Genomic DNA, 19,236 nt, shown 5'->3' with positions numbered 1-19,236 from the left:
TTAGGTGAAGGTGTGGTGTTATGTAAAGGTGTGGTGTTAGGTAATGGTGTGGTGTTATGTAAAAGTGTCATTTTAGGTAAAGGTGTGGTGTTGGGTAAAGGTGTAGTGTTATGGAAAGATGTAGTGTTAGGTAAAGGTGTAGTGTTACGAAAAGTGTGGTGTTAGGTAAAGGTGTGGTGTTATGTAAAGGTGTAGTGTTATGTAAAGGTGTAGTGTTATGTAAAGGTGTGGTGTTAGGTAAAGGTGTAGTGTTAGGTAAAGGTGTGGTGTTATGTAGAGGTGTAATGTCGGGTAAAGGTGTAGTGTTAGGTAAAGGTGTGGTGTTATGTAAAGGTGTAATGTTAGGTAAAGGTGTAATGTTAGGTAAAGATGTAGTGTTATGTAAAGGTGTAATGTTGGGTAAAGGTGTGGTGTTATGTAAAATGTATTGTTAGTTAAAGGTGTGGTGTTATGTAAAGGTGTAGTGTTATGTAAAGGTGTGGTGTTATGTAAAGGTGTAGTGTTAGGTAAAGGTGTAGTGTTAGGTAAAGGTGTGGTGTTAGGTAATGGTGTGGTGTTATGTAAAAGTGTCATTTTAGGTAAAGGTGTAATGTTAGTTAAAGGTGTGGTGTTATGTAAAGGTGTAATGTTAGGTAAATGTGTAATGTTAGTTAAAGGTGTGGTGTTATGTAAAGGTGTAATGTTAGGTAAATGTGTAATGTTAGGTAAAGGTGTGGTGTTAGGTAAAGGTGTAGTGTTAGGTAAAGGTGTAATGTTAGGTAAATGTGTAATGTTAGGTAAATGTGTGGTGTTATGTAAAGGTGTAATGTTAGGTAAATGTGTAATGTTCGGTAAAGGTGTGGTGTTATTTAAAGGTGTAGTGTTAGGTAAAGGTGTAGTGTTAGGTAAAGGTGTGGTGTTATGTAAAGGTGTAATGTCAGGTAAAGGTGTAGTGTTAGGTAAAGGTGTAGCGTTAGGTAAAGGTGTAGTGTTATGTAAATGTATAATGTCAGGTAAAGGTGTGGTGTTATGTAAAGGTGTAATGTTAGGTAAATGTGTAATGTCAGGTAAAGGTGTAGTGTTAGGTAAAGGTGTAATGTTAGGTGAATGTGTAATGTTAGGTAAAGGTGTGGTGTTATGTAAAGGTGTAATGTTAGGTAAATGTGTAATGTTAGGTAAAGGTGTGGTGTTATTTAAAGGTGTAGTGTTAGGTAAAGGTGTAATGTTAGGTAAATGTGTAATGTTAGGTAAAGGTGTGGTGTTATTTAAAGGTGTAGTGTTAGGTAAAGGTGTAATGTTAGGTAAATGTGTAATGTTAGGTAAAGGTGTGGTGTTATGTAAAGGTGTAATGTTAGGTAAATGTGTAATGTTAGGTAAAGGTGTGGTGTTATTTAAAGGTGTAGTGTTAGGTAAAGGTGTAATGTTAGGTAAATGTGTAATGTTAGGTAAAGGTGTGGTGTTATGTAAAGGTGTAATGTTAGGTAAATGTGTAATGTTAGGTAAAGGTGTGGTGTTATTTAAAGGTGTAGTGTTAGGTAAATGTGTAATGTTAGGTAAAGGTGTGGTGTTATGTAAAGGTGTAATGTTAGGTAAATGTGTAATGTTAGGTAAAGGTGTGGTGTTATTTAAAGGTGTAGTGTTAGGTAAAGGTGTAATGTTAGGTAAATGTGTAATGTTAGGTAAAGGTGTGGTGTTATGTAAAGGTGTAATGTTAGGTAAATGTGTAATGTTAGGTAAAGGTGTGGTGTTATTTAAAGGTGTTAGGTAAAGGTGTAATGTTAGGTAAATGTGTAATGTTAGGTAAAGGTGTGGTGTTATTTAAAGGTGTAGTGTTAGGTAAAGGTGTAATGTTAGGTAAAGGTGTAATGTTAGGTAAAGGTGTGGTGTTATGTAAAGGTGTAATGTTAGGTAAATGTGTAATGTTAGGTAAAGGTGTGGTGTTATGTAAAGGTGTAATGTTAGGTAAATGTGTAATGTTAGGTAAAGGTGTGGTGTTATTTAAAGGTGTAGTGTTATGTAAAGGTGTAATGTTAGGTAAATGTGTAATGTTAGGTAAAGGTGTGGTGTTATTTAAAGGTGTAGTGTTAGGTAAAGGTGTAATGTTAGGTAAATGTGTAATGTTAGGTAAAGGTGTGGTGTTATTTAAAGGTGTAGTGTTATTTAAAGGTGTAGTGTTAGGTAAAGGTGTAATGTTAGGTAAATGTGTAATGTTAGGTAAAGGTGTGGTGTTATGTAAAGGTGTAATGTTAGGTAAATGTGTAATGTTAGGTAAAGGTGTGGTGTTATTTAAAGGTGTAGTGTTAGGTAAAGGTGTAATGTTAGGTAAATGTGTAATGTTAGGTAAAGGTGTGGTGTTATGTAAAGGTGTATTGTTAGGTAAATGTGTAATGTTAGGTAAAGGTGTGGTGTTATTTAAAGGTGTAGTGTTAGGTAAAGGTGTAATGTTAGGTAAATGTGTAATGTTAGGTAAAGGTGTGGTGTTATGTAAAGGTGTAATGTTAGGTAAATGTGTAATGTTAGGTAAAGGTGTGGTGTTATTTAAAGGTGTAGTGTTAGGTAAATGTGTAATGTTAGGTAAAGGTGTGGTGTTATGTAAAGGTGTAATGTTAGGTAAATGTGTAATGTTAGGTAAAGGTGTGGTGTTATTTAAAGGTGTAGTGTTAGGTAAAGGTGTAATGTTAGGTAAATGTGTAATGTTAGGTAAAGGTGTGGTGTTATGTAAAGGTGTAATGTTAGGTAAATGTGTAATGTTAGGTAAAGGTGTGGTGTTATTTAAAGGTGTAGTGTTAGGTAAAGGTGTAATGTTAGGTAAATGTGTAATGTTAGGTAAAGGTGTGGTGTTATGTAAAGGTGTAATGTTAGGTAAATGTGTAATGTTAGGTAAAGGTGTGGTGTTATTTAAAGGTGTAGTGTTAGGTAAAGGTGTAATGTTAGGTAAATGTGTAATGTTAGGTAAAGGTGTGGTGTTATGTAAAGGTGTAATGTTAGGTAAATGTGTAATGTTAGGTAAAGGTGTGGTGTTATTTAAAGGTGTAGTGTTAGGTAAAGGTGTAATGTTAGGTAAATGTGTAATGTTAGGTAAAGGTGTGGTGTTATGTAAAGGTGTAATGTTAGGTAAATGTGTAATGTTAGGTAAAGGTGTGGTGTTATTTAAAGGTGTAGTGTTAGGTAAAGGTGTAATGTTAGGTAAATGTGTAATGTTAGGTAAAGGTGTGGTGTTATGTAAAGGTGTAATGTTAGGTAAATGTGTAATGTTAGGTAAAGGTGTGGTGTTATTTAAAGGTGTAGTGTTAGGTAAAGGTGTAATGTTAGGTAAATGTGTAATGTTAGGTAAAGGTGTGGTGTTATGTAAAGGTGTAATGTTAGGTAAATGTGTAATGTTAGGTAAAGGTGTGGTGTTATTTAAAGGTGTAGTGTTAGGTAAAGGTGTAATGTTAGGTAAATGTGTAATGTTAGGTAAAGGTGTGGTGTTATGTAAAGGTGTAATGTTAGGTAAATGTGTAATGTTAGGTAAAGGTGTGGTGTTATTTAAAGGTGTAGTGTTAGGTAAATGTGTAATGTTAGGTAAAGGTGTGGTGTTATGTAAAGGTGTAATGTTAGGTAAATGTGTAATGTTAGGTAAAGGTGTGGTGTTATTTAAAGGTGTAGTGTTAGGTAAAGGTGTAATGTTAGGTAAATGTGTAATGTTAGGTAAAGGTGTGGTGTTATGTAAAGGTGTAATGTTAGGTAAATGTGTAATGTTAGGTAAAGGTGTGGTGTTATTTAAAGGTGTAGTGTTAGGTAAATGTGTAATGTTAGGTAAAGGTGTGGTGTTATGTAAAGGTGTAATGTTAGGTAAATGTGTAATGTTAGGTAAAGGTGTGGTGTTATTTAAAGGTGTAGTGTTAGGTAAAGGTGTAATGTTAGGTAAATGTGTAATGTTAGGTAAAGGTGTGGTGTTATGTAAAGGTGTAATGTTAGGTAAATGTGTAATGTTAGGTAAAGGTGTGGTGTTATTTAAAGGTGTAGTGTTAGGTAAAGGTGTAATGTTAGGTAAATGTGTAATGTTAGGTAAAGGTGTGGTGTTATGTAAAGGTGTAATGTTAGGTAAATGTGTAATGTTAGGTAAAGGTGTGGTGTTATTTAAAGGTGTAGTGTTAGGTAAAGGTGTAATGTTAGGTAAATGTGTAATGTTAGGTAAAGGTGTGGTGTTATGTAAAGGTGTAATGTTAGGTAAATGTGTAATGTTAGGTAAAGGTGTGGTGTTATTTAAAGGTGTAGTGTTAGGTAAAGGTGTAATGTTAGGTAAATGTGTAATGTTAGGTAAAGGTGTGGTGTTATGTAAAGGTGTAATGTTAGGTAAATGTGTAATGTTAGGTAAAGGTGTGGTGTTATTTAAAGGTGTAGTGTTAGGTAAATGTGTAATGTTAGGTAAAGGTGTGGTGTTATGTAAAGGTGTAATGTTAGGTAAATGTGTAATGTTAGGTAAAGGTGTGGTGTTATTTAAAGGTGTAGTGTTAGGTAAAGGTGTAATGTTAGGTAAATGTGTAATGTTAGGTAAAGGTGTGGTGTTATGTAAAGGTGTAATGTTAGGTAAATGTGTAATGTTAGGTAAAGGTGTGGTGTTATTTAAAGGTGTAGTGTTAGGTAAAGGTGTAATGTTAGGTAAATGTGTAATGTTAGGTAAAGGTGTGGTGTTATGTAAAGGTGTAATGTTAGGTAAATGTGTAATGTTAGGTAAAGGTGTGGTGTTATTTAAAGGTGTAGTGTTAGGTAAAGGTGTAATGTTAGGTAAATGTGTAATGTTAGGTAAAGGTGTGGTGTTATGTAAAGGTGTAATGTTAGGTAAATGTGTAATGTTAGGTAAAGGTGTGATGTTATTTAAAGGTGTAGTGTTAGGTAAAGGTGTAATGTTAGGTAAATGTGTAATGTTAGGTAAAGGTGTGATGTTATTTAAAGGTGTAGTGTTAGGTAAATGTGTAAGAAAAATTAAGGCTATAATTTCAAGTCAGAGAAAGATTTCCCATTCAGAGCATTTCATTTGGGATACAAATGTGACATACAGTAAGGGGGTGTGGCCTATGGTAGAAACATGTTCTTAAGTGAGAGCGTATTCAAACATCCCTTTCTCAAGCCCCTCCAGTCCGTCTCCCCAGTGTGAGGACGGCATGCTGCTGTAGGGATCCAGAAGAATTCGGAAACAGCGGACAATCAGCAGAGCTAGAAAAATCAGCAGCATCAAGACAAAGGCAAACACAGTCTTCTGTTCCAGTGTCAGAGTGTTCACCATCATCTCACTGCCGCTCACAAACGAGTGGTTGTAGTGTGCGCTACACATCACCACCTCGCTCACAGTTCATCCTGAGAATGTCGAGGAGATCAAATCCATGTAGAGAACCTGCAGAAAAGCAGACAACCACAAACATTATTCTCAAAATCACTCCTTCAAGCAGAAAGTATAACTGATTCAGTTTCAGTCTCAGCCCTGATACTAAGTTGGTCTTATCCTCATCCCTAAGCTTATGCTAGTCACAGCTCCAGACTTCATTCATTCCATTCGCAGTTTTGTTTCCTGAACCCGTTAGTCTTAGTCTCTGATCAGTAGAAGTCCTCACTCTTGTTTCTATCTCAGTGTGTACATCAGTCAAAGACCTCGGTGTGATTATTGACCCGAGTCTTTCCTTTGAGGCTCACGTGAATAATATCACCAGGATCTCCTTCTTTCACCTTAGAAATATTGCTAAAATTAGAAATATGATGTTGTTACAGGATGCAGAAAAACTAGTAGATGTTTTTGTAACATCTAGATTAGACTACTGTAACGCTTTACTGTCTGGGTGTTGGAGTAAGTGCAGAAATAAGCTTCAGTTAGTTCAGAATGCAGCAGCAAGAGTCCTCACTAGATCTAGAACATATGATCCCATCAGCCCTGTTTTAATCATCTACACTGCTCCCAATTACATCTCACACTGATTATAAAATACTACTACTGAGCAGTGGTGGGCCTTCAGGATCAGCAAAGCCTTCTCCTACACTATCAGAAGCACTGACCTACATTTACATCCTAAATTCTTATATTTTTCCATGAAATTGTATTAATTTATTCCCATCAGTTTATTCTCTTCGTGTCGTAGTGTTTCTCTCGGCTGCACTGCTCCAGTACGTGTATGTGGATGTTAGATTTTTTGTCCAATCAGATTTCAGCCTCTATGTGCTGCCATGTCAATCTAATCTGCCCAGAGCCTTCAAAGTCTGTACTGCTGGCCTTTTTACCATAGTTTCTATTAGCAACAGGTCTGTTTCTTTAACCAGTCAGATTTCAGATTCTCCTCACAGGGCAGCTCGCTGGCCCAGAATAGCGTCAGCATTTTTCCATCCTCTGATTGGTTGGTCAGAGGGAAACTGTTAGAGTCAAGTTCGACTGGTAAAACACGTGTGTATTAATTCATCTGAGTTAGACTTTTTTTATGCCTACGGAGAAAGAAAAATTTATTCGGTGTCAGACATACTTAAAAATTCATTTTCAAGAAAAGCTACACATTGTGAGGAGGTCGTCCGACCCCGAAGTACCACTGGATTACAGCCTCTGAGGGGTGTTGCAAATTATAAGTCTGCATCTCTGGTGAGTAGGTTGGATTTTGGATGAAGGTGCACAGTTGTGGTTGTAGTATAGAGGTTTGGAGGCTTAACTGGGTTTGTTGCTTTAGTAAAATGGTTTTCACCTCCATATGTGAAATGTCTCTCTGTAATACCACAAATTGTTATATTGCGTTTTGGTATTGTATTGATGGTTTCTATAATTGCGATGTGATAGTGGTGGTATTAAGAGGTGGATTAAGTTGGGTACATCCTTACTGAATGCCCAGGTACCAAATGCACGGCCTGCCACTGGTAGACAAGGCTGTTCACTGTCAGGAATGCTGTAAATTTTTTTTAATTAAACCTTATAATCAATCTGAGAAGTCATCATTCTGGTTTTAATATTCCACACACCAATGCTTCACTCTACCTGTCAGCGTATGCAGAGGCTGTGGCTGTAACGCTGGAATCCCAGACTGATGTAAATATCATAATTGATGTTTTAAAGGACTTTGAGTTTTTATCGACAGCAAAGGTTAACTGGAGAAGTGAATCAGTTTTAGTCGGGGAGAGGGGAGGTGGGAAGCCGACACTCCCAGGAGGCCTGGTGTGGAATGGAGTTGGTTTAAATATTTTAGTGTCTACCTGGGGAGTAATGAGTTTTTAAGTAAAATATGGGAAGTCACTGCAGACCACAACAAAGGTGAACTGAGCAGGTGGAAGCTGCTGGTTCCAAAGATGTCCTACAGGGGGCAAATGCTGGTGATCAACAACCTGGCAGCATCGTTTCTTTGGCATAAGCTGGCATGTATGGATTTGCCGCCATACTTGCTAGCAAACATCCAGGCAACGCTCGTCAACTTTTTCAGGGATGGTCTGCACAGGATTCCTCCATCTGCCCAAGGAGGAAGGGGGCAAGGGCTGGTTCATCTATAGGATACGTATAGGATTCCAGTCCCTGTGCATCGCTAACCAGCTCCTACACCACTGGAGGTCTACACTAACAGCAGAGGAGCATGTTGAGCTGAAGGACTATAAAATCGGCAAGAGCGGTCCTGCAGAGGTGCAACCCTCTGCCCTGCTGGACATCGCTCCTGACCTTGACGGGTGTGAGCGCCCCCTCCTGAAGTGCTGGGGTGAAGGGGAGATGAACTTTGGGACAGTGATGGGGAAGCTGCTCTGCAGGGCCTGTGTTAAGGTTTTAAATAAGAATAAACTGAGTGGGAGGGTGGACCCCCAGTGGAGAAATGTTCTTGGTTTTAATGATGATATTAAACCAGAGTGGAGACACTGTACAAACCACCGTTAACCAAAAAATCTGCCGAGCTCCAGTGGAGGATTTTACACTGCATCATCTCTGTGAACTCTTTTATTTTAAACTCTAATGTTCTACAGGATGGTCTGTTCTGTTCACAGAGAAAAACTGTTTTTCACACTTTTACTCACTGTTTAAGGTTACAGTCACTGTTTGTTTTTTTAAAACGTATTTTAAGTTCCTTTAATGTGACTTTTACTCTTTAGTGTTTTATTCTCGGTATTAAGTATGTCAGGAGAAACAGGTTTATGTGCCAACTGATTAATTATATTTTCAGGCAGGAGAAAATGGCCAAATACCTGAGCAGAAAAAACTAAATAACACAAAATGCTGATTATGACAATCAGAATGTTCCCCAGACTGACGAAATCACGGATCTTTTTTTTTTTTTGTATAAGAGTCTGGGGGATGTGAAGGTGTTTGAGGCTGTGTGGTGTTGTGGAGAATAACCCTGTGTTATGTAAAAGAGGAAAAACTACACTATGCACCAGAACTGGGCTAAATGATCTCACACACCCCTCCCCCAGAATTTAACTGTCATTGATTTTATTTATAACTATTTCTTTCTTTCTTTATTTTATCCATTAATCTATATATAATTAACAGGTCAATGTTATAACCTCTGGCATTCAAAATGACTTGTGTAAACTACTGCAGAAGTGATGAGGGAGAAAGCTAGAAAGGTACTATGTGTGACATCTGGAAATAGAAAGGAAGACAAAGAAACGTGGTGGTGGAATGAGGAAGTGCAGGAGAGCAGAAGGTGAAAGAGGTTGGCAGAGAAACCGAGCTGGGAAGGATGTGCTACAAGTTAGAGCAAAAAGGATGGATATGGAGGTGTGTTGACTAGTGAGAAGAGTGTGTCGGAGGGAATATTTTGAGCAGCTGATGAATGAGGAAAATGAGATAGAAAGTTTGGATGGTGTGGAGATGTGAAGCAGGAAGTGGATAGGATTAGTAAGGAGGTAGTGAGACAGGTGCAGTGGTGTTGGACAGGTTGACGGACGAGGTCAGACGGGAGTCTCCCTGGACTATGATGTTTGAGGATGATATTGTGATTAGTGGTGAGAGTAGGGAGCAGGTTGAGAAGAGTCTGGAGAGGTGGAGGTACACGCTGGAGAGAAGGGGAATGAAAGTCAGTAGGAGTAAGACAGAGTACATGTGTGTGAATGAGAGGGAGGGCAGTGGAGGGGTGCAGTTGCAGGGAGAAGAGGTGGAGAAGGTGGAGAAGTTCAGGTACCTGGGGTCAACATTGTAAAGCATTGGAGAGTGTGTTAGAGAAGTGAAGAAAAGAGTGCAGGCAGGGTGGTGTGGGTGGAGAAGAGTGATAGCAGGAGTGATTTGTGATAGAAGAGTATCTGTGAGAGTGAAAGGGAATGTTTATAGGACTGTGGTGAGACCTGAGATGTTGTATGGTTTAGAGACAGTGGCATTGAGTAAAAGACAGGAGGTGGAGCTGGAGGTAGCAGAGCTGAAGATGTTGAGATGTTTGTTGGGAGTGATGACGATGGACAGGATTAGAAATGAGTTTATGTAGATTTTGGAGACAAGGTGAGGGAGGTGAGATTGAGATGGTTTGGAGATGTACAGAGGAGGGACATGTGGTAAATCAGTAGGAGAATGCTGGGGATGAAGCCGCCAGGAAGAAGGTAAAGTGGAAGGCCAAGGAGGAGGTTTGTGGATGTGGTGAGGGAAGACATGCAGGTAGTTTGAAATAAGCAGATGTAGAGGACAGAGGGGTATGGAGACAGATGATCCCTGGAGACCCCTAATGGGAGAAGCCGAAAGAAGAAGATGTGTTTCTTCTCCAAATTGTTAAATGTGGAATGGGAAGCGCAAATCAAATCTTCCGGCTACGTGTCCCAATACTTTTGTGTGTTTTGTGTTTATCCTTCAGCTGATCTTCCACAAATAACACTGGATCATCAGGAGGTTCTGTCCTTACTGTTTTAGCTTCTGTCCTTAATCGCATGTCAAGGCCAGCCCCAGTCTCGGTCTCTGTCTCTCTTACTTATACAGCTACATTACCTGTCCCAGCCTCTGTATTTATACCAGTCTTTGATCCATTCCCAGTGCACATATAAGCATCCAATCCAGTTCCAATCTTTGTTTTTACCTCTTTTAAGTCCTAGACCTTGTCTTAACCCCTAATTAAGAGTTTCTACAGTATCTTAATCCAAGTCCAAGCCCAGTCCTCTTCTTAGCCATGATTTATTACAATTCCTCTCTATGTCCTGGTCAATTCTTAGTCCCTGTCCCTGTCTCAGCCCTTTTTTCAGTCCTTGTCCCTGTCTTAATCTTGTTTTACCCTCTTTTCCTTTATTAGCTTTTTTTCTGTCCATGTCTCATACTTTTCCCAGTCCCTGTCTCAGTCTTGTTGCAGTCCCTGTCTCAGTCTTTTTCCAGACTCTGTCCCTGTTTCAGTCTTGTTGAAGTCCCTGTCTCAGTCTTTTTCCAGGCTCTGTCCCGGTCTTAGTCTTTTTGCAGTCTCTGTCTCAGTCTTTTTCCAGGCTCTGTCCCGGTCTTAGTCTTTTTGCAGTCTCTGTCTCAGTCTTTTTCCAGTCTCTGTCCCTGTCTCAGCCTTTTTGCTGTCCCTGTTGCTGTCTTAGCCTTTTTCCTGTCCCTGTCCCAGCCTCTCTCTAGTACTATTGTAATGCATTACTAGGTGGATGTCCTGCATCATTAATAAACAAGCTTCAGTTAGTTCAGAATGCCGCAGCAAGAGTTCTTACTAGGTCAAGAAAATACGATCATATAACCCCAATCTTATCGTCCCTACATTGGCTTCCTGTTAAGTTTCGAATAGACTACAAACTACTGCTACTCACTTATAAAGCACTAAATGGTTTGGCTCCCATGTATCTATCCAGTCTTTTAACACGCTACAATCCGTCATGCTCCCTGAGATCTCAAAACTCTGGGCTTCTAGTAGTTCCTAGAATAGCAAAGTCCACTAAAGGCGGTAGAGCATTTTCACATTTAGCTCCTAAACTCTGGAATAGTCTTCCTGACAGTGTTCGGGGTTCAGACACACTCTCCCAGTTTAAGTGCAGATTAAAGACGTATGTTTTTAGCGAGTTCTACACATAACACACATCACATCATAACCTTGTGCTCCAGAACATCTGATCACATGCACATTATCAACTTGTGCTGTTAATATCATTACCAGCAGCTACGCTAATTCCTCTCCACTGCTTCTCTTTCTCTCCCCATCCCGAGGCTTCCTGAGGTTGCTCCAGCTCCAGTCACGTCCCACCTCATTAAGATTATAGACTTTAAAGAAGTAGATGCCGAACTCGCAAACATCCCGAACCATCTAGAGACGTTCCAGTGCCAATTGGATCCCGCTACATGTGTGGAGTTTTGACACTGGACCTCCTGGAGTGTTTAAAGTCTCTGGCATGGAGAAGCTGATGCTGGATCTGTGATGATCACAAATGTTGAGCTCAGTAGCTCCTACTTTTATACCAAAGACTGTAGAAAGATCATTACCTATAATATTATACTCCAGTGCTCATGTTAGTTCTCTCTCTCCAGTGTTCTGTATTGTTGAAAGATTTATGATTAAACTCTTGATGTCACCCAAATGTGGATGAGGTTCTGCTTTTGAGTCTGGTTCCTCTCAAGGTTTCTTCCTCATAACATCTAAGGGAGTTTTTCCTTGCCACAGTCACCACGGCTGCTCATCAGGGATAAACACACACCTTCACCTTCACTGTTGATTTCTGTAAAGCTGCTTTGAGACAATGTCTGCTGTGAAAAGCGCAAAAGAATTAAACTTGACTTGAATTGACTCTGTTCAGTGAATGCATTCATTAGGAATATACTTTCTGAGATTAACTTATTGCTGGATAATAATCACAAATATGGATGTGATGTTTTTCGTTCAATCAGGCAGCAGCAGGACCTTATCATTACATTCAGTGTATGATGACAGTAATGTAATCACCTGTACAGGCTGACTCTGACTCTGACCATGGCTCTGACTCTATCAGATATATGTGTATTCTTATTTTGGATTAATCTCTCTCTCTCTCTCTCTCTCTCTCTCTCTCTCTCTCTCTCTCTCTCTCTCTCTTTCTCAGCTCTGATCACCAGGCCAGATCTGATGCTAATCGTGCGTATTCAGTAAATTCAGTGTAGCAGAAAAACAACATGACAATCCCAGACATGGAATCTGTCACTGACTATCAGCTGATTGTTTCCATACCATTCCAAATCTCTTCACCCAAACAACTAATGGGAGACAAAAAGAGACGGAAAACACAGCGGCACTGCTGTACCTGTTGCATGGCGACTGATTCCACGCTGTCATCGAGCATCTGGAAGAAAACCAGGCAGAGGAGTCAACCAGACAGTCAAATGAGGAGATAATCGATATTTTCATTACACCATCACAGCTCTGAGAGACAGAGAGAGAGAGAGAGAGAGAGAGAGAGAGATAGACAAAGATAGACAAAGAGAGAGCGAAGGTGGGGTGGAGAGAGAGAGAGAGAGAGAGAGAGAGAGAGAGAGAGAGAGAGGGAGAGAGGGAGGGGGTGGAGAAACAGAGAGAGAGAGAGAGAGATGTGTGTGTTATGTGTATGTGGTAATTTCACTCACATGTTATTTCAGTCTTCAAGATATTGAACCTGTTGCTGTTGCAACTACCTCTCCCTCTTTTTCTCTCTCTCTCTCTCTCTCTCTCTCTCTCTCTCTCTCTCTCTCTCACACACACACACACACACACATACACACACACACACACACACAAACACAAACACACACAGACACACACAGACACCCACACACATCTCTCTCTTTAGCTCCTCTGAAATGTGACAAGAATATCAGTAACCTCCCAGAACAATTTTGAGTTCTGCTACCTTGAAATAATCCTGTCCTTAAAGAGTGATTAGCAGAAGCCACTGAATGAAATGAAGAAACATGGCAGTTCTTCTTAAGAGAACACACACACACACACACACACACACACACACACACACACACACACACACACACACACACACAGATAAACACTAAAGGGAGGATTTTAGTAAGAGATCTGTAAGAGTTGTGTGAGAGATCTGTAAGAGATCTGTGAGAGATCTGTGAGTGTTGTATAATAGATCTATAAGAGATTTGTGGGAGATCTGTAAGAGTTGTGTGAGAGATCTGTAGGGGATTTGTGCGAGATCTGAGAGAGATCTGCACAAGTTGTGTAAGAGTTGAATAAAAGACCTGTAAGATTTGTGTCAAAAATCTGTGAGAGGTGTATGAGAGATCTGTATAAGTTGTGTGAGAGTTGTGTGAGAGATCTGTAATAGATCTGTGAGAGATCTGAAAGTTGTGTGAGAGATCTGTAAAAGATTTGCTAGAGTTGTGTAAGAGATGTGTGAGAGTTGTGTGAGAGATTTGTGATAGTTGTGTGAGAAATCTGTCAGAGATCTGTAAGAGATCTGTGAGAGTTGTGTAAGAGATCTGTGAGAGTTGTGTAAGAGATCTGTGATAGTTGTGTGAGAGATCTGTGTGAGAAATCTGTCAGAGATCTGTAAGAGATCTGTGAGAGATCTGTGATAGTTGTGTGAGAGATCTGTGTGAGAAATCTGTGAAAGATCTGTAATAGATCTGTGAGAGTTGTGTAAAAGATCTGGGAGAGTTGTGGGAGAAATCTGGGAGAGCTCTCTAAAAGATCTGTAAAAGATCTGTACGAGTTGTGTGAGAGATCAGAAAGAGTTGTGTGAGAGATCTGTAAGAGTTGTGTGGGAGATCTGTAAGAGTTGTGTGAGAGATCTGTAAGAGTTGTGTGGGAGATCTGTGAGAGTTGTGTGAGAGTTGTGTGAGAAACCTGTATAAGCTGTGTGAGAGATCTGTGAGAGTTGTCTGAGTTTTGTATAAGAGATCTGTAAAAATTGTGTGAGAGATCTGTGAGTTTTGTGTGAGAGATCTGTGAGTTTTGTGTGAGAGATCTGAAAGAGTTGTGTGAGAGATCTGTAATAGATCTGTGAGCGTTGTGTGAGAGATCTGTGAGAATTGTGTGAGAGATCTGTGAAAGATCTATTAAAGTTGTGTGAGAGATCTGTGAGGAACCAGACTCAAAAGGGGAACCTCATCCTCATTTGGGTGATATCAGGAGTGTGATTATAGTCTTTAAAAAATACAGAACACTGGAGAGTGAGAACTAACATGAGCACTGGAGTGTGTGATTATGAGGAATGTTCTTTCTACAGTCATACAGTCAGATGAGATCATAGAGAGCATCTCATAAAATAGCTTAACATTTGCGATCATCATAGATCCAACACCAGCTTCTCCATGCCAGAGCCTTTAAACACTCAAAGAGGTTCAATAAATCTGTGAAGCAGTAAAAATATTTACCAAATGTTGTGAATATTTACAAGTGTTTATAAAATCTGTAATGTAAATAATGTAATTTTTTTGTCATTTCAGTTCATCTGTGTTCTATTAGTTTGGTACAATAAGATCAATTGATTTTAAACCCAGCCATTAGGAAGGCACAAGTCAGTAAACTCTTTGTGCCGGTCCCAAGCCTGGATAAATATGGGGAGGGTTGCGTTTGGAAGGACATCCAGCGTAAAACATGTGAGATATCGAATATGCGGATCAGAAATAAGAATTTCATAGGGGATCGGTCGAGGCCCGGGTTAACAACGATCGCCACAGGTATCGTTAGCCAACAGGGTACCGGTGGAAATTGGGCTACTGTTGGCTGAAGGAGGAGAAGGAGAGGAGAAAGGCGTCTACAGAGACAGCAGGGAAAGGAGAATTGGAGGAGAGTAGAGGTTCAGGTTGGTACTTTAAATGTTGGTACTATGACTGGTAAAGGGAGAGAGGGAGCTATTTTAAGAAGAAGGATGATCATAGGGTGACCTATAAGAGTGGGGGAAGGTGCACACAGGTGGACTATGTTCTATGTAGGAGATGCAACCTGAAGGAGATTGGAGACAGTAAGGTGTTGGCGGGAGACAGTGTAGCTAGACAGCATCGGATGGTGGTCTGTAGGATGGTTTTGGAGGCGATAAAGAAGAGGAGAGTGAGGACTGAAAGAAGAATAAGATGGTGGAAACTGAATGAGGAAGACTGTAGTGTGAGGTTCAGGGAAGAGGTCAGACAGGAGCTCGGTGGTGGTGAAGAGGTGCTGGATGATTGGGTAACAACTGCAGGAGTGATGAGGGAGGCAGCTAGAAAAGTACCTGGTGTGACATCTGGAAATTAAAAGGAAGACAAAAAGACGTGGTGGTGGAATGAGGAAGTGCAGGAGAGCATAAAGGGAAAGAGGTTGGCAAAACAGAAGTGGGATAGACAGAGTGATGAGAAAAGAAGCAGGAGTACAAGGGGATGCAGCAGCAGGTAAAGAGGGATGTGGCGAAAGCCAAGGAAAAGGCATATGAGGAGCTGTAGGAGAAGTTGGAGACTAAGTGAGGAGAAAAGGATTTGTAGCGCCAGGCAGAGGAACCGAGCTGGGAAGGATGTACTGCAAGTTAGAGCAATAAAGGATGGAGATGGAAATGTGTTGACTAGTGAGGAGAGTGTGTTGAGAAGATGGAGGGAGTATTTTCAGTAGCTGATGAATGAGGAAAATCAGAGAGAGAGAAGGTTGGATGATGTGGAGTTGGTGAAGTAGGAAGTGGATAGGATTAGTAAGGAGGTAATGAGAGCAGCGATTAAGAAGATGAAGAGTGGAAAGTCGGTTGGACCAGATGACATACCGGTAGAAGCATGGAGATGTTTAGGAGAGATGCAGTGGAGTTTTTAACCAGATTGTTTAACAAGATTCTGGAAGGTGGGAAGATGCCTGAGGAATAGAGAAGGAGTGTGCTGGTACTGATCTTTAAGAATAAGGGAGATGTGCAGACCTGCAGTAACTACAGGGGAATAAAGTTGATCAGTCACACCATGAAGTTATGGGAAAGAGTAGTGGAAGCCAGGCTGAGAGAAAAGGTGACCATCTGTGAGCAACAGTATGGTTTCATGCTGAGGAAGAGCACCACAGACGCATTATTTGAGAATGTTGATGGAGAAGTATAGAGAAGGTCAGAAGGAGCTGCATTGTGTGTTTGTGGATTTAGAGAAAGCGTACGACAGGGTGCCGAGAGAGGAGTTGTGGTATTGTATGAGAAAGTCAGGTGTGTCAGAGAAGTATGTGAGGGTGGTGCAGGACATGTATTAGGACAGTGTGACAGCAGTGAAGTGTGCAGTAGGAACAACAGACTGGTTCAAGGTGAAGTTCGGACTGCATCGGCGCTGAGCCCTTTTCTGTTTGCAGTGGTAATGGACAGGTTGACGGATGAGGTCAGACAGGAGTCTCCCTGGACTATGATGTTTGCGAATGATATTGTGATTTGTGGTGAGAGTAGTGAGCAGGTTGAGAAGAGTCTGGAGAGGTGGAGGTACATGCTGAAGAGAATGGAAATGAAAGTCAGTAGGAGTAAGACAGAGTACATGGCATAAATGAGATGGAGGGCAGTGGAGGGGTGCGGTTGCAGGGAGCAGAGGTTGAAAAGGTGGAGAAGTTCAGGTACCTGGGGTCAACAGTGCAGAGTAATGGAGAGTGTGTTAGAGAAGTGAAGAAAAGAGTGCAGGCAGGGTGGCGTGGGTGGGGAAGAGTAATAGCAGGAGTGATTTGTGATAGAAGAGTATCTGTGAGAGAGAAAGGGAAAGGTTATAGGACTGTGGTGAGACCTGAGATGTTGTATGGATTAGAGACAGTGGCATTGAGTAAAAGACAGGAGGTGGAGGTGGAGCTGGAGGTAGCAGAGCTGAAGATGTTCAGGTTTTCGTTGGGAGTGACGAGGATTTACAAGATTAAAAATTATTAAAAACTTATTAGAGGGACAGCCCATGTAGGACATTTTGGTGACAAGGTGAGGGAGGCAAGATTGAGATGGTTTGGACATGTGCAGAGGAGGGCCATGAGTTATATTGGTAGAAGAATGCTGAGGATGGAGCCACCAGGAACTACATGCAGGCAGTTAGGTTGAAAAAGGCAGATGTAGGAGACAGGGTGGAATGGAGACGGATGATCTGCTGTGGCGACCCCTTAAGAGAGAAGCCGAAAGAAGAAGTATTTGTCTTTACACTGTCTTGTGTTGTCTTTGCACTGCTCGCACCAGGTTGCACATGATGCACTTTATGTGGTGAGGACACTTACTATTCCTTAACCCTGTGTTTTCTGTGATTGTTGTTGTAAGTAGCACCAGGGTTCAGGAGGAACGTTGTTTCATTTCACTGTGTACTGCGTCAGATATACAGTGAGGAAAATAAGTATTTGAACACGCTGCTATTTTGCAAGTTCTCCCACTTAGAAATCATGGAGGGGTCTGAAATTGTCATCCTAGGTGCATGTCCACTGTGAGAGACATAATCTAAAAAAAAAATCCAGAAATCACAACGTATGATTTTTAAACTATTTATTTGTATGATACAGCTGCAAATAAGTATTTGAACACCTGAGAAAGTCAATGTTAATATTTGGTACAGGAGCCTTTGTTTGCAATTACAGAGGTCAAACGTTTCCTGTAGTTTTTCACCAGGTTTGCACACACTGCAGGAGGGATTTTGGCCCACTCCTCCACACAGATCTTCTCTAGATCAGTCAGGTTTCTGGCCTGTCGCTTAGAAACACAGAGTTTGAGCTCCCTCCAAAGATTCTCTATTGGGTTTAGGTCTGGAGACTGGCTAGGCCATGCCAGAACCTTGATATGCTTCTTACAGAGCCACTCCTTGGTTATCCTGGCTGTGTGCTTCGGGTCATTGTCATGTTGGAAGACCCAGCCTCGACCCATCTTCAATGCTCTAACTGAGGGAAGGAGGTTGTTCCCCAAAATCTCGCAATACATGGCCCTGGTCATCCTCTCCTTAATACAGTGCAGTCGCCCTGTCCCATGTGCAGAAAAACACTGCATGCTTCACAGTAGGGATGGTGTTCTTGGGATGGTACTCATCATTCTTCTTCCTCCAAACACGTTTAGTGGAATTATGACCCAAAAGTTCTATTTTGGTCTCATCTGACCACATGACTTTCTCCCATGACTCCTCTGGATCATCCAAATGGTCATTGGCAAACTTAAGACGTGCCTGGACATGTGCTGGTTTAAGCAGGGAAACCTTTCGTGCCATGCATGATTTCAAACCATGACGTCTTAGTGTATAACCAACAGTAACCTTGGAAACGGTGGTCCCAGCTCTTTTCAGGTTATTGACCAGCTCCTCCCGTGTAGTTCTGGGCTGATTTCTCACCTTCCTTAGGATCATTGAGACCCCACGAGGTAAGTTGTTGCATGGAGCCCCAGTCCGAGGGAGATTGACAGTCATGTTTAGCTTCTTCCATTTTCTAATGATTGCTCCAACAGTGGACCTTTTTTCACCAAGCTGCTTGGCAATTTCCCCGTAGCCCTTTCCAGCCTTGTGGAGGTGTACAATTTTGTCTCTAGTGTCTTTGGACAGCTCTTTGGTCTTGGCCATGTTAGTAGTTGGATTCTTACTGATTGTATGGGGTGGACAGGTGTCTTTATGCAGCTAACGACCTCAAACAGGTGCATCTAATTTAGGATAATAAATGTAGTGGAGGTGGACATTTTAAAGGCAGACTAACAGGTCTTTGAGGGTCAGAATTCTAGCTGATAGACAGGTGTTCAAATACTTATTTGCAGCTGTATCATACAAATAAATAGTTTAAAAATCATATATTGTGATTTCTGGATTTTTTTTTTTAGATTATGTCTCTCACAGTGGACATGCACCTACGATGACAATTTCAGACCCTCCATGATTTCTAAGTGGGAGAACTTGCAAAATAGCAGCGTGTTCAAATACTTATTTTCCTCACTGTATATGGTTGAAATTACATTGAAAGCTTCTTGACGTCTTCTTCTTGATCTTGACTCCTAACTGGGCCCAGGAACCTGTTTTGGAGAACAGTAGCCAGTAGACTTTTAATTATGGTGGGAGGACTGGGACTGGACAGAACTTTGTTTTTAATGGACATAAAAGCACTGGATCTCTTTGGATTACCAGTTTTTATTTTCTTTTAAAAAGGATTAAGAGATGTGGAACATTACACTGACTGCTGGAGGAGCCCCTCGTCAACGGGAGTCATCTGGACATCTCCACTGCGACCACCCCCACACTGTCCAGAGCTCTGATCTCCTCAAAGATTGCAACACTCCGTGAGCTGGTGAACATCGCAGGGACAGACCTGCCACAAGGAGCAGACCTAGCAGCAGGTATGGGACTCAGGTCCCTCTGCATCGCTAACCAGCTCCTACATCACTGGAGGTCCACACTAACAGCAGAGGAGTGTGTTCAGCTGAGGAGGAGGAACCGTTTCCCCACCTGGACATCGCTCCTGACCTCGATGTGTGTGAGCGCCCCCTCCTGGA

The sequence above is a fragment of the Silurus aristotelis genome (genome assembly GCF_946808225.1).
Source record: "Silurus aristotelis genome assembly, chromosome: 10".
Classification (NCBI taxonomy): Eukaryota; Metazoa; Chordata; class Actinopteri; order Siluriformes; family Siluridae; genus Silurus; species Silurus aristotelis.
Note: the sequence above shows the minus strand (reverse complement) of the source record.